This window comes from Dermacentor silvarum, chromosome 2 (assembly GCF_013339745.2).
Source record: "Dermacentor silvarum isolate Dsil-2018 chromosome 2, BIME_Dsil_1.4, whole genome shotgun sequence".
In the NCBI taxonomy this organism is placed as follows: Eukaryota; Metazoa; Arthropoda; class Arachnida; order Ixodida; family Ixodidae; genus Dermacentor; species Dermacentor silvarum.
Window position 1 is genome coordinate 178,459,787 of NC_051155.1, and position 12,794 is coordinate 178,472,580.

General features: G+C 48.0%; 1 protein-coding gene across 2 annotated transcripts in view; it reads left to right on the plus strand.

The window, feature by feature from the left end:
• Positions 1-7,422: 7,422 nt before the first annotated feature.
• The window catches only part of LOC119442203 (sodium-coupled monocarboxylate transporter 1-like), a 54,638-nt gene continuing 49,266 nt past the window's right edge, over positions 7,423-12,794 (plus strand). For both annotated transcript variants that reach the window (XM_049661956.1, XM_037706981.2), the window contains exon 1: positions 7,423-7,545. The gene's annotated coding sequence lies outside the window, so the exon portion shown is untranslated. The remainder of the gene's footprint in view (positions 7,546-12,794) is intronic.

Sequence of the window (12,794 nt, forward strand, 5' to 3'; positions counted from 1 at the left end):
TGGCAGCCCAGCGCGGGCTCAGCAGACCGCTGGCGACTGGGGTCGAGATTACGTGCGTTTGCTTTAAATAATAGGCTCTGGTCTATACCGTGCATGTCTTTAGTGTGCTCGCACTATATACGCTTTCTTTTCACCGCAGGTACATCACTCGTGTTCGGTGTTCTCGATTGCGTCATGTGTGTGGTGTAAGTAGGACAAAGAAAACAATGTACAGCCCAGACAGCGCCGGCTAGTGCCAACTTCCGCTTTCAAAGAGCGAGAATTCATTTATCTGGTATACTGGGTGTCCCATGTAACTTGTGACAAAATTTTAAAACATGCAACAAGTGCCTCGTAGCCAGACCAGACAAAGGTAATGTTTCTTGCCGTCGCTTGGTGCAAGTCAGACTATTTTATTGTATTTAGCCTAATTATATAATTAGTTATTATTAACTAATCAACTGCTCGAATACGCGCATTACATTCAGGGCAAAGGCGTCGATATGAATATATGTCGAACACCCTGAAAACTCCCGCGCGACTGGTAGGTAGGTAGGTAGGTAGGTAGGTAGGTAGGTAGGTAGGTAGGTAGGTAGGTAGGTAGGTAGGTAGGTAGGTAGGTAGGTAGGTAGGTAGGTAGGTAGGTAGGTAGGTAGGTAGGTAGGTAGGTAGGTAGGTAGGTAGGTAGGTAGGTAGGTAGGTAGGTAGGTAGGTAGGTAGGTAGGTAGGTAGGTAGGTAGGTAGGTAGGTAGGTAGGTAGGTAGGTAGGTAGGTAGGTAGGTAGGTAGGTAGGTAGGTAGGTAGGTAGGTAGGTAGGTAGGTAGGTAGGTAGGTAGGTAGGTAGGTAGGTAGGTAGGTAGGTAGGTAGGTAGGTAGGTAGGTAGGTAGGTAGGTAGGTAGGTAGGTAGGTAGGTAGGTAGGTAGGTAGGTAGGTAGGTAGGTAGGTAGGTAGGTAGGTAGGTAGGTAGGTAGGTAGGTAGGTAGGTAGGTAGGTAGGTAGGTAGGTAGGTAGGTAGGTAGGTAGGTAGGTAGGTAGGTAGGTAGGTAGGTAGGTAGGTAGGTAGGTAGGTAGGTAGGTAGGTAGGTAGGTAGGTAGGTAGGTAGGTAGGTAGGTAGGTAGGTAGGTAGGTAGGTAGGTAGGTAGGTAGGTAGGTAGGTAGGTAGGTAGGTAGGTAGGTAGGTAGGTAGGTAGGTAGGTAGGTAGGTAGGTAGGTAGGTAGGTAGGTAGGTAGGTAGGTAGGTAGGTAGGTAGGTAGGTAGGTAGGTAGGTAGGTAGGTAGGTAGGTAGGTAGGTAGGTAGGTAGGTAGGTAGGTAGGTAGGTAGGTAGGTAGGTAGGTAGGTAGGTAGGTAGGTAGGTAGGTAGGTAGGTAGGTAGGTAGGTAGGTAGGTAGGTAGGTAGGTAGGTAGGTAGGTAGGTAGGTAGGTAGGTAGGTAGGTAGGGAGGTAGGTAGGTAGGTAGGTAGGTAGGTAGGTAGGTAGGTAGGTAGGTAGGTAGGTAGGTAGGTAGGTAGGTAGGTAGGAGGTAGGTAGGTAGGTAGGTAGGTAGGTAGGTAGGTAGGTAGGTAGGTAGGTAGGTAGGTAGGTAGGTAGGTAGGTAGGTAGGTAGGTAGGTAGGTAGGTAGGTAGGTAGGTAGGTAGGTAGGTAGGTAGGTAGGTAGGTAGGTAGGTAGGTAGGTAGGTAGGTAGGTAGGTAGGTAGGTAGGTAGGTAGGTAGGTAGGTAGGTAGGTAGGTAGGTAGGTAGGTAGGTAGGTAGGTAGGTAGGTAGGTAGGTAGGTAGGTAGGTAGGTAGGTAGGTAGGTAGGTAGGTAGGTAGGTAGGTAGGTAGTCAGTACGGTATTAGACGATTGCCGCGTGCGCGCGACTGGAGCTGATAACTTGATCCCAGATAGAACTATAGAGCTAGAAAGCTCACAAAATATCGCATATGTTTTTGCCGGTTTTGTACAGAGTGGGGTGAAGTTTCTACACACAAAGCTGCAATGAAAAAGAAAGAAAAAAAATATTTCTTTTCAGAATAGAACTAGGAATTATGTCAGCGTGGAGCAACGCGGCGCTTTGGGAACGTGTTGTTCTCACGAATGTGCCTCACGTGTCTGAGAGCAAGCAAATGTCTCTTCCCAAACAACTCTACAGCAATCGCTGTCTCGAGGCCGGCCTTTCAACCCTGCAGGTGGCATCTATAGCACACTGCGCAGTATAGCCGAAGGATTTACACGGAAGCTAAGTATATGCACCCACTCAGACGGACACGTGACACTGAAATGACGTTCATCGGTGAATCTATGCTTGTTTGCGCAAGGTGACAATCCAATGACTACTTCGAAGTTCTCCTTGAGCAGATAATGGGAAAATACAGTTACAAGGTCGATAGGGGAACAGCGCAAAAAAAATACGACAAGAAGACAAGAAGAGAGACATGTGCACAAACCAGCGCTGACAGACGACTGAATTCTTTATTCATAAAGGAACACATATATACCAAAAGAAAAAAGAAAGAAAAGAAGGGTAGACCACTGCGCACGGGCAAAAACAGACACCGATTAGCTTTAGATTTCCCGCGAATTATGACGGTTGCTGTACCTATCGAGTATGTACCGACTAGCCCAAGCCTCTACGGTCTTACAAGGTCCTTCAAATAGATGCAACAAGTGATCATTAGTACATTAGAAAGCCATATTTCCAGATATTTACAAATTTCGGTTACCGGCACCGAACAGACTGTCACATTGCGCTGTGTAGATCCTCGGAGAGCGATGACTTCCGGTAGAATGAGCGCACCATTTCACTGCGGCCAACTGCCTACCATTGAAAACAAATCATGTTTCGCTGAAGTAAACGTTTGCGCAATGAACTGCAACTCACGCATGCCTTGTCATCTGTGCTTGATTACGTCAGTACCACGTAATAAGCGGGCCGGACAAACAGTGCCTTGCATTTTTCTTCCTCTACGGCTTTCCTTGCTCGGTGTGAGCAAAGGTCTTTTTGAAAAGCGTGTGCACGTTGTACTGCTAAAGCTGTCAGCTTTATATCAAATTGGCCATTTTGTGTCTCTGTTATAGTTTGTTAGGGTGGAGCGGACACGACGCTTTCACGGTTGCGCTGCTTCCGCGTTTTCCCCCCAGATGGGTGAAACATGCCCACACCACGCGGTATATATGCGTTTCAGATCATGTGGCGCAAGCTACAGTTCGTGTTTATCTTATATATAAATCGATAAGCTTTGTCGCACCCCCTCTCGTATAAAAACTGAACCTGCTATAAAATTTTAGGTTAACGAACTCCTGAGTAAACGGCGCAACAAGTGTATGGATGTTTTACATTAACTGAGTGAGTGAGTGCGAACTTTATGTACGTCCTGAGGAGAAAGAATTAAAGCGGGGCCGGAGGCCCCGCCAATCAACCCGGCGGCTCCACCCAGGTCGGGACTGGTAGACAGAGTCCTTCGGCGACGGCCCGGGCCCTCTGGACAGCCTTGAGCTGAGCGATGAGCTCTGTGCTTCTGAGCGCTGAGTTTAATCATCTCGGGCAAGGCCAGCAATGTGCATCGACGGTCAGACGAGTGTACTCGGTTATGGCATCTGAATGGGCAAAATAAACCTCAAATATGCAGTGAACCACAGTGAAACAATGTATGCTGCAATAATATGGAAATAAAAGCGTATTTTTTTGTTGATAGTGCACATTTATCATGGCAACATTGTTACGAAAGTTCCGCACGTGATTCGCCGCCGAATAATATGTCTTCACGTATCTGTACTTTTGTCTATATGTCTCATATACAGGGTGTCCCAACAATCACGCAGCAAGATTTAAAAATATGTCACTGCCACGTAGCTGGAAAGAACCAAGGTAATGTTGTTTGCGGTCGCTTGGAGATACTCAGATTATTTTTTGCATTCCGCCTATTGACATAATTAGTCTTCATTTTTTAAATCAACTTCAAATATTAAAATTAGATTAAAAGTGTCAATGAGAAAATTGTAGAGCAACATGAAAAACGCTCTAGACAGCTTTCTGTTGCTCAATACGTGCTGCATAAAAATGTTTTCCGAGCGTGAAAGAAGCCCGCGAATACACGCAAAATTAACGCGCGACTGGCTGCTGGAGGCATTTTGCGTGTATTCGCGGGCTTGTTATTTCATAATATTTTCTTTGTTATTCTTACTATTACATGAAAAGGAGTAGTCATCATCATCACAGATGACTAGATCTCTTTCTTTGATTTTAATTTCAGTAAAAATATCTCGCAGGACGATTACGAGTCTGTAACGCAAATGTTTGAGCGTTAGCTGCGGTGTTTAGGGCACATGTTCGTTCCCCGATCGAGCTCGCCAAATCGCTTGGGGGTCCGAAGGTCCTGCTTCTTCCTTAACAGTGTAAAAAAAAAACGTTTTATAGCGTTTTGGTTTAAACGACTAAGCTCCTCTCCGATGCTCGAACGCTCACCTGTTTTCTAAGCATACACTAGCGCAACTGAAGGCGATATGACTACGACGGCATGACAAGGAGATGCCAACTCTGAAAGGTTATAAACATAGTGTGACGACTCACAGCGTGTCAATGACAGCATAACAATGGGATGACAATTCTGAAATGATGAAGATATTATAACGACGACCACGTGATTACGACGGTGTGACGACGACTGCGTAACGATGGCTGTAGGACGACGATGACGTGACGAAAACGGCCGAACGACGACCGTGTGACAAAAATCGGATGACGACTATGGCGCGCGATTCCGTGACGACGACTGTATGACAGCGAATGCGTGACGATGGTGACACACACCCTGTGGCATGACGACATACCCAGCGGCACACACTATGTCCGGGATCGGCCCAGCACTGCGGACGGCACGCCAACGGCACAAAAATGAGCAACGGACTAATAAAAGCTAACGCTATAAAAAAAAGAAAAAAAACGTGCCCGTTTTTGTACTTGGAGAGGTGCACTGTTCTTCTGACTTGGCCTGGTTAATGTTGCTCCATTTAAGTCTTTTCTTGGAGTTAAGTCTTTTCTTGGAGAAGGTAGCATTAAAGGTTAACCGACCGAGATTGCACGTCCATCACAACCTGACGTCGAATCGAGACTATCTCGCTGCTTTTGTAGCGCTGCTCTGGCACCGACACAACGCTTGTCTTGAAATGCCCAAGACGTGTGCTGTCAAACGTCAAGTAAAGTTCACGCCGCTTCGTACTGAATTTATCGTAGAAATGGGGCGTCTTAAGGCGACACACCGTATGTAAGGCGTAAGGCGATAAAGGCGACACACCGTACGCAGTTCCTGATGAGATCTGCACGAAGCGCCCGCGATGATGAAGCACTGAAGCACTGAAGTTTGACCTGTGCCAAACGCTATATGCCCTATATTGTGCCCGGCATAATTAATTGCGTCACTTCACCTAACTTCTAAAGGAGAGCACGGCCTTTGGCTCGGCGACGAACTGTATATCCAGAAAGAGGCACTCCAGGCGGAGAAATTGCCGGCCTCGTCTACCAGGCTAAAACTGCTTGTGACAATACCACCACCACCACCACCACCACCACCACCACCACCACATTCGAAGCATAACTGTCATTGTGCCACACGGGTTGCTGTCTGCTTCCTTTGTAGCTTAGCAGCTTTGGCAAAGCCGAATTGGTGAACTCACAGATTGCCCAGTGCCATAACATATGGCTCAAGTGCTGCATCATTTTGCCGAATGGTGGAATGAGAATTAGAAGAAAAGAGCCCTCATTCGAACAAACAAACAAAAATAGAATGTCGACATTTGCTCAATATTGCACTTCGCGGTGCAAACAGCACGTTTCGTCGTTGTTATCTTTGGTTGCAGAGCGAAAAATAAATGTTTTCCTCTTCCACAGACGCATTCTGACTAACGGAAGTTTTGACTGAACAGATGCGAAATAGATATAACATTCTCAAACAGTCATGTTTAGATAGAGCCGTCTCTTTTCAATGAAGTTGTGCACTCTTACGTCACAGGTGGAATGTTGGGGTGTGAAAGAGTGGGGGAGTTTGAGTGAGTCATTGAGGTTAGCGCCTTTTCACCTCTTTTATGAATAAGGTACATCTTGTTGCCTTTTGAACCTTTTCAACTTGTATCAATATAAAGTGTCTAATTATATACGTGGCTGCAACGCTGCGCACACAACACCAAGTATGCATTTCATTAACGAGCTAGAACACTTGTTTTCACACATTCCTGAGAGTCAAGATGTAATGGTGGATCAACATTTCCAACTATTTTTGAAAGGTCATTGTCGTCTCACGCGGCTCTATCCAGGTAACTTTGCAAATTATCCAGTATCGAATAACAGTTAGAATCATTTTGTGGTTCATTTCACTTAAATGTTGAATACAATGCAACCGTACAACTGTTGTGGTAGATATGTAGAACTGTTAGGGCATTCGACCATGCAACAGAAACCAAGGTTGAAGGAGTCACATTAACAAGCAAATAATTACGGCCGTTAACCTAAAAAGAAAGTAGTAAGGTAGGAAGCGCAATACGTTGCGTATCTATTTTGTATCCGGGGAAAGCAGAAGGCATGTCTGCAGAGAGAATAAAAAAAATATGTTGGGAACGTCGAATGGGGTAATTGAGAAGCTCTTGAAATGCACTTATAAAGATTGGGAAACAATTTTCGAGCCAAAAGACGTTCACACACCTTGCACTTATTGATTTAGCAATGGTGTTACGCGCCATCTTATAGCTCCTGATGCAAAACAGAGATGTCTGAACGAAGTTTTACTAAATGCGCCGAAAACGACGGGCAAGGAAAAACGAAGACACCGCGAATAGCCCATGCCCGCTGCTCTATATAGGGGCAAAGAAGCAGGAATGCATCAAGTTGCTGTTGTTGTTGTCGCTGTTGTTTTGATCGAGAAGCTTATTTGCGTCACGGACGTTCCGAGCTGCGTGACCACCCAGAGCTGGTTCCCCTGGGGGCGCAGTTACGTCGAGGTTTACTCTGGATGCACGCGCCACGCATAACAGCGTTATCTAAGACTTGCACATCCATCCCGTACGATCAAGCGGTCGTCGTCGCCGCTTGACGGGAATGTTTATCTGCGAAGACGACAACGACGGGACAGGACACGCGTACGATCATGTGTATACAAGCCAGGGGCGAGGCCATATGGCGAGCGCGGACACAAACCTGACAACGACGAACGCGCACGTCACACGCCCACTGCCGCAACGCGAGTAAAACAGAACTGCTCATATCTGCTTCCTGTGGCAGCGTGTATACGATCCGAAGCGACCTGACACACTCGGCCCAGCTGCTCCCTCATTCCTCTCGGCCCTCGCTCTCGTCAGAAGCCCCCCCCCATTCCTACCCTCTAATGCTGCAGCTTTAGTGCACGCGCGAGCGACATTTGCGCTAGCGCATATATAGAGGCTGAGAGAAGGGCGCGCTCAGCTGCCTTTGACACTCTGTGTGGTGGTGTTGCGCCGTTTTGCGCTGCATCTCGTATCGTCTCATTTGTAACTGTGAAGGAAATATAGATACCACATCAGGTGCACCCTGCAGTGGAGCGCCCATTCTTCTGCAGGTTCGTGACGGCTTTTCTTGTTGTTCTTTTTACTCTTCTGTTTATTTTTCTTCTTGTTTCCTGGTTTTATGTGCCACTGTTGACTGCATTGTGATGAAACTTTGTATGACACGCGACTGGCCCCGTGGCCTTAGGAAGTACTGACGTTCTCAAAAGAGTACTCCATTACTACCACTTCATGACGTTCGCTATTAAGTGTCGGGTAACTACGTTTCATGGTTTCTCTTGCGTATTGTACGCCTCGATATATAATTTATCGACCTTCTTTCAGGCAGCAAGAGTTCGGAGCATTTCCGATCTCACGCGGAAAATATTCCAAGGAGATCACCATGAATTAGCTTAAAGTTCCACGCATATCATCAATTACATGTACTTCTGGCAAATTTAGGAATTCTTTTTTGAAGACCTAAAGGTCTTAAACGTCTGCATGATACTAAGCAAAAGCTCATAGGGTACATTAAGGCATTAATTTATTCACAATATTGTTGTTTGGCACCGAAATTAAGCACTGACTTAAAAACCGTAGAAAACAATTATGCGTGTCAGAGGAATCTTCTTCACATGATGCAATTGTTACAGTTTGTCAAACCTACTAATAAGCACGTTTGCTACTTATGTATCGTAAATTTATCTATGCACAATTTTTTTGTTTTTGTGTGCTAACCGAGAATATTTCATACTATTTATGAATTTCTCACGGCTCCTTCACCGCCGTTTAGAGTTCTGAGATTCCGATTTTTTGTGGCAGACAACCTCAAAATTTCAAATTCGTCGTCACACTGATATTCAAATTGAACTTCAGGAGGTCTTCTTCCACTGCACACTTTCTGAAACTCCTTCACAGGGAAAGTGTGAAATGCTGTTCAAGGACTCAAGTTGAAATTTCTAAGAGCCTTACTTATATGATTGTCACGCCAGGGCCACTCCGGTGTGATCAATTATCGACGACAGGAAAGAGAGAGACAGATAAATGAGATGGGAAACGTAGGGAAGCTAACCTGAACATAGATATCCAGTTTGCAACCCGGCACTGTGGAAGGGGAGACAAAAAGATTAAGAAAAAAATGCAAGTACACAGAAAGAGAGGGAGATAAAGAAAAATACCGCACACAAGGAGTGTCACAGTCGTTCAAACATGTTGATTGACCGGAGGCACGTCAGTAGCGCCCTCGTCGCCTTCTGGTGTGAAGACCGCTTCAGCCGGCACTCTAAGATCGTCTGCTTAGAAAGCGGCCGGTCGTCGAGGCGTACCAACGCCGTGACGAGCGACTGTCTCTGGAAGCCGGAAGCGTCTAGCGCGCAGCGGTGGACGACAGCCAATCAGGAGGCACTAGTTCCGGTCGCAATGCATGCTGGTGTTTCGCGCGCGCGCGCCTTTTCGCGTCGTCTGCAATCGCGTTGGTGTTGCCGTGTCTGCATGTCTCTGCACCGATTGAGTAGTTCCTAGTATGATCTCTCAGGAATCGCGTTGTATTTGTACATCCCATATCCGCTGATCTGCGAGGAAACAGACAAGCAGTGCAAGCTCTCTACAACAACCTTCAACAGAAATCTTCTGATCTCAGAGGCCACATGCTGTCGTCATGCCTATCTCCCGACTTCCCCGATAGATGGCGTTGGCATCGGATATTTCTTTCGCTAGGCTTAGACGCGTTCGAAACGAGAAGCGATCTCGAAAACTACTCAAGGTTATCCATAATACTCTGTCGTCGAAGCGGCCTGAGACTAAGCGAAAGCCGTTTACGCAGTCATTTGCTTCCAACTAAGTGAATTCTACAAGGACAACGCCAAATTCAGTTCGAAGCGGGCGGCCGGGACCGCCGCCAACACGGCGGCCAACGCGCGGCGGCGTTCGCCGCATGTATTGCAACACAGCAAACATCCTGCGTCGTGTCGCCGCGTCGTTACTTGACGCGTGAAGTTCGTCGAGAAAGTTCGCTCCATGTATCCCGGGCTTTAGTGTCATAATGCAGTACTTCTCTTTTCTGCTCGTAGGCGGCGGCACCGCCCCGAGCAAGAGCGCGGGTACACGGAGGAGTGTTAGATATATAAGGCGCGTCTGTGTAGCTCTCTGCGAATGCGTTTGTGGCGCAATGGGTTAAACGCTCGGCGATCTATCGTCGCGGACCGAGAGGTCGTGGGTTCGATTCCCAAATTTTGCATGTTTGTGGAACTTTTTCTTCTGGTTTCTTTCTTTGTATTATGTTCTATGACGTATTTCTGACCGGAGGCACGTCAGTAGCGCCCTCGTCGCCTTCTGGTGTGAAGACCGCTTCAGCCGGCACTCTAAGATCGTCTGCTTAGAAAGCGGCCGGTCGTCGAGGCGTACCAAGGCCGTGACGAGCGACTGTCTCTGGAAGCTGTAGCGAGGTCAATGACAGAGGGTATGTTTGATTTTATTGCGATAGCAATTATATGGACACTTCAAGCGGATTTCTGCCGTCGGCGTCGCCGTCGCCGTGAGGTTCCGTATGAAGTCCGAGGGCGAAAAATCGTCACCGCGCGCAGTATGTGCGAGTGAAAGCGCGCGGGGGACGCGCGCTATCACGGAGAGCGAACGCACGGCGGAGAGCAAACGCGACTTCCGTAGCGCGAAAGGCCGTGGGGGTATTGGAGGGAGGGAGGGAGGGAGGGGGGGGGGCGACGCTGTGTTGCGGCACCAAATGCGTATCCTGCAAACGGGCGCAAGGAGAACTGGCCACTCAATCTCCCATGGGAAAGGAGGAAAGCGGGAAGGCAGCGCGGGAGGGGGGGGGGGCAGCTTCTACTTTGCTAACAACTGCGCTTGAACTTTGCGCCGGTGCGGGCTGTCACGCGCGCCGTATCTTGAAAGCGATCTCCACACGGCTCTGAGCTTTGTATGCGCTGTGCATTCGCCCCGCTCAGTTTCCGTTGAAGCAATAGACCGCATGAAACTTCTCTCGCTGCGGCGGCTGCGCTTGCTGCCAGCGTTTTGACAGTGGTTGTCTGCGGTTATCGAGTGTGATCTATTCATGTTTTCTTGTGCGCGCTGACACCACGCTTATTAATTCAGTTAGTAGGCGAATGTGCCCAAGTTTATGCAGCCGATAAAAACTAATATCCCTACTCCGAACAGCTCTCTACTAATTTGCTATTGCAATTGATGCTTCGCCTTTCGGTCGAAACTGCGACATTTTTTTCCTCGCTGCAGCAGCTATCAGAGTCAGCACTGTCGGCCACTCCAATGCGGCAAGAAAATGCATTCGTAAAAGATGCTCCACTCCACAGTCGGCAGAGAACGGTTGTCTCGATCCGGGATAGTCCAGATGGAATGCATAGTCGGAGGGAGGGGTCCAGGCGGTGCAGTCTAGTATGCTGGAAACCTGGCATGTTCCACATGTATCGTGTGGCATCACGCGAGGATATGCGAAGCTTTGTTGTTGCATCGGTTGTTGATATCAGGATGGGTTCCTTCACGGCATTTTCGTGAGCATTAACACTGTGCTTGGCAATACCTGGCCATTGAAAATAGTATGCCAGGATGGCTGGAAAGATCATGTGATTCGGAATCAGTCAGCCGTCAGCAATCTTTATGTCGACATTACTGTCGACCATCTATGTCGACCAATTTACTCCCCGAGCAACACCAATACGGACGGCCTGTTCTTTGCGTGCCCTCAACTCGGCGGAGGCAGAAGAGGCGGCAATTGCCCTCGCTGCAGCAGCCGGATTTACAACCATAATCAGCGACTCAAAGACCGCCATATCCAACTTTGCACGTGGAATCGTGGCCCCAGCCACACTACGACTACTGCATCCCCTACTCTCCCCTAAACAACAAGATAGTGAAGAAGAACCCACCCCAATTGAATTGATATGGGTCCCGGCTCACGCAGGGAACCCGGGGAACGAGGCGGCCCACCAGTGTGCTCGAGGATTCGTCAGCCGAGCGGTGGGTCCCGTCTCCGACCCAGGGGACCTGGTCAGCGAGCCACTGACCACATACCACGAAATTGCCCAATACTACCGCCTCGCAAGACGGACAAAACCCCCACCTCATCCCAAGCTCACCAAGGGACAAGAAGTCACCTGGCGCCGACTCCAAACGCACTCCTTTCCCAGCCCACAAATATACGCACACTTTTACCCTGACTTGACAGACCCACACTGCTCATTATGTGGGTCCATAGCCTCCTTAAATCATATTCTCTGGGACTGCAGAGAAGATCTCCCCCCCCCCCAGATCGCCTGGCCGCTCCCTCGCCTGAAGCGTGGGAAGCGATACTCATGAACCCGAACCTGGAGGTTCAACTTCGGGCCATCAAAAGAGCTGAGGAGGTGGCTGTAAGGCACCACCTGGTAGCCACCCCTCACTAAGCAAATTAACAAAATAAAGTTGTTTCCTCCTCCTTTATGTCGACATCCGCCATCTTGCTTGCGCACCCAATCATAAGATTTCTTCACCGCCCTGGACGCCCCGGGACGTATATTCTGTTCTTATAGTGGTTCATCATGTGTCTCAGTGAACTGTGCACGTGTGGCAAGGACCTATATGGCCCTTGCTTTTGTCTCCAGCATTCCAGGTTGCGCCTCACCGACCTAGATATTGGGAAAAAGACAAAAGCAAACCCCTTGTCATTAGATTTAGAACCGACAAGACCATCATTACACCACGAGACTTATCCAGGCTAAAATTTACGCCACGTTTTAACTGACTGGCCCCACAGGCTCTGTGATCTCGGCTAAGGGATCACATAGTTATCGTCAACTTAATTACGTCCACTGCAGGAAAACTACATCTCGCACGGAACTTCAACTGCCGCTCACCTACGTCAATCAATTATTTCTCAAGCTCATTCCTCCAGCTAATTCTCCGCCGCCATCGACTAAACTTTCCTTCCAGTGTGTTTGCTGCTCCAAGTGACACCAGTTATTCGCACTTACTTGCTATGTTCATTACATGATTTACCTGCCTGCGAATGTAAACAATACGATTTAGTCGCATTTGATTCTTAATCCATGTTGTTGATGTCTCGCGCTTTGCGGCTCGAAGGTAACCTCTAGAGCGTGGTTGCGTCTTGAGGGCTTGGGATATTTGGCGTCCGAAATACGAAAGATCTGCCATCTTACCCTCGATAAAATCCACGAAGTGATGATGTGTAGTGTTTAATGGCGCAAAGGCCAGCTATGTCCAAAGATGACGAAGTAAATTTTAGGGTTTATGTCTGGTCTGGTTGACCTAACTTAGTTTGCTGCTCCGTTTATTTGGGATGGAGACGGTACAACTG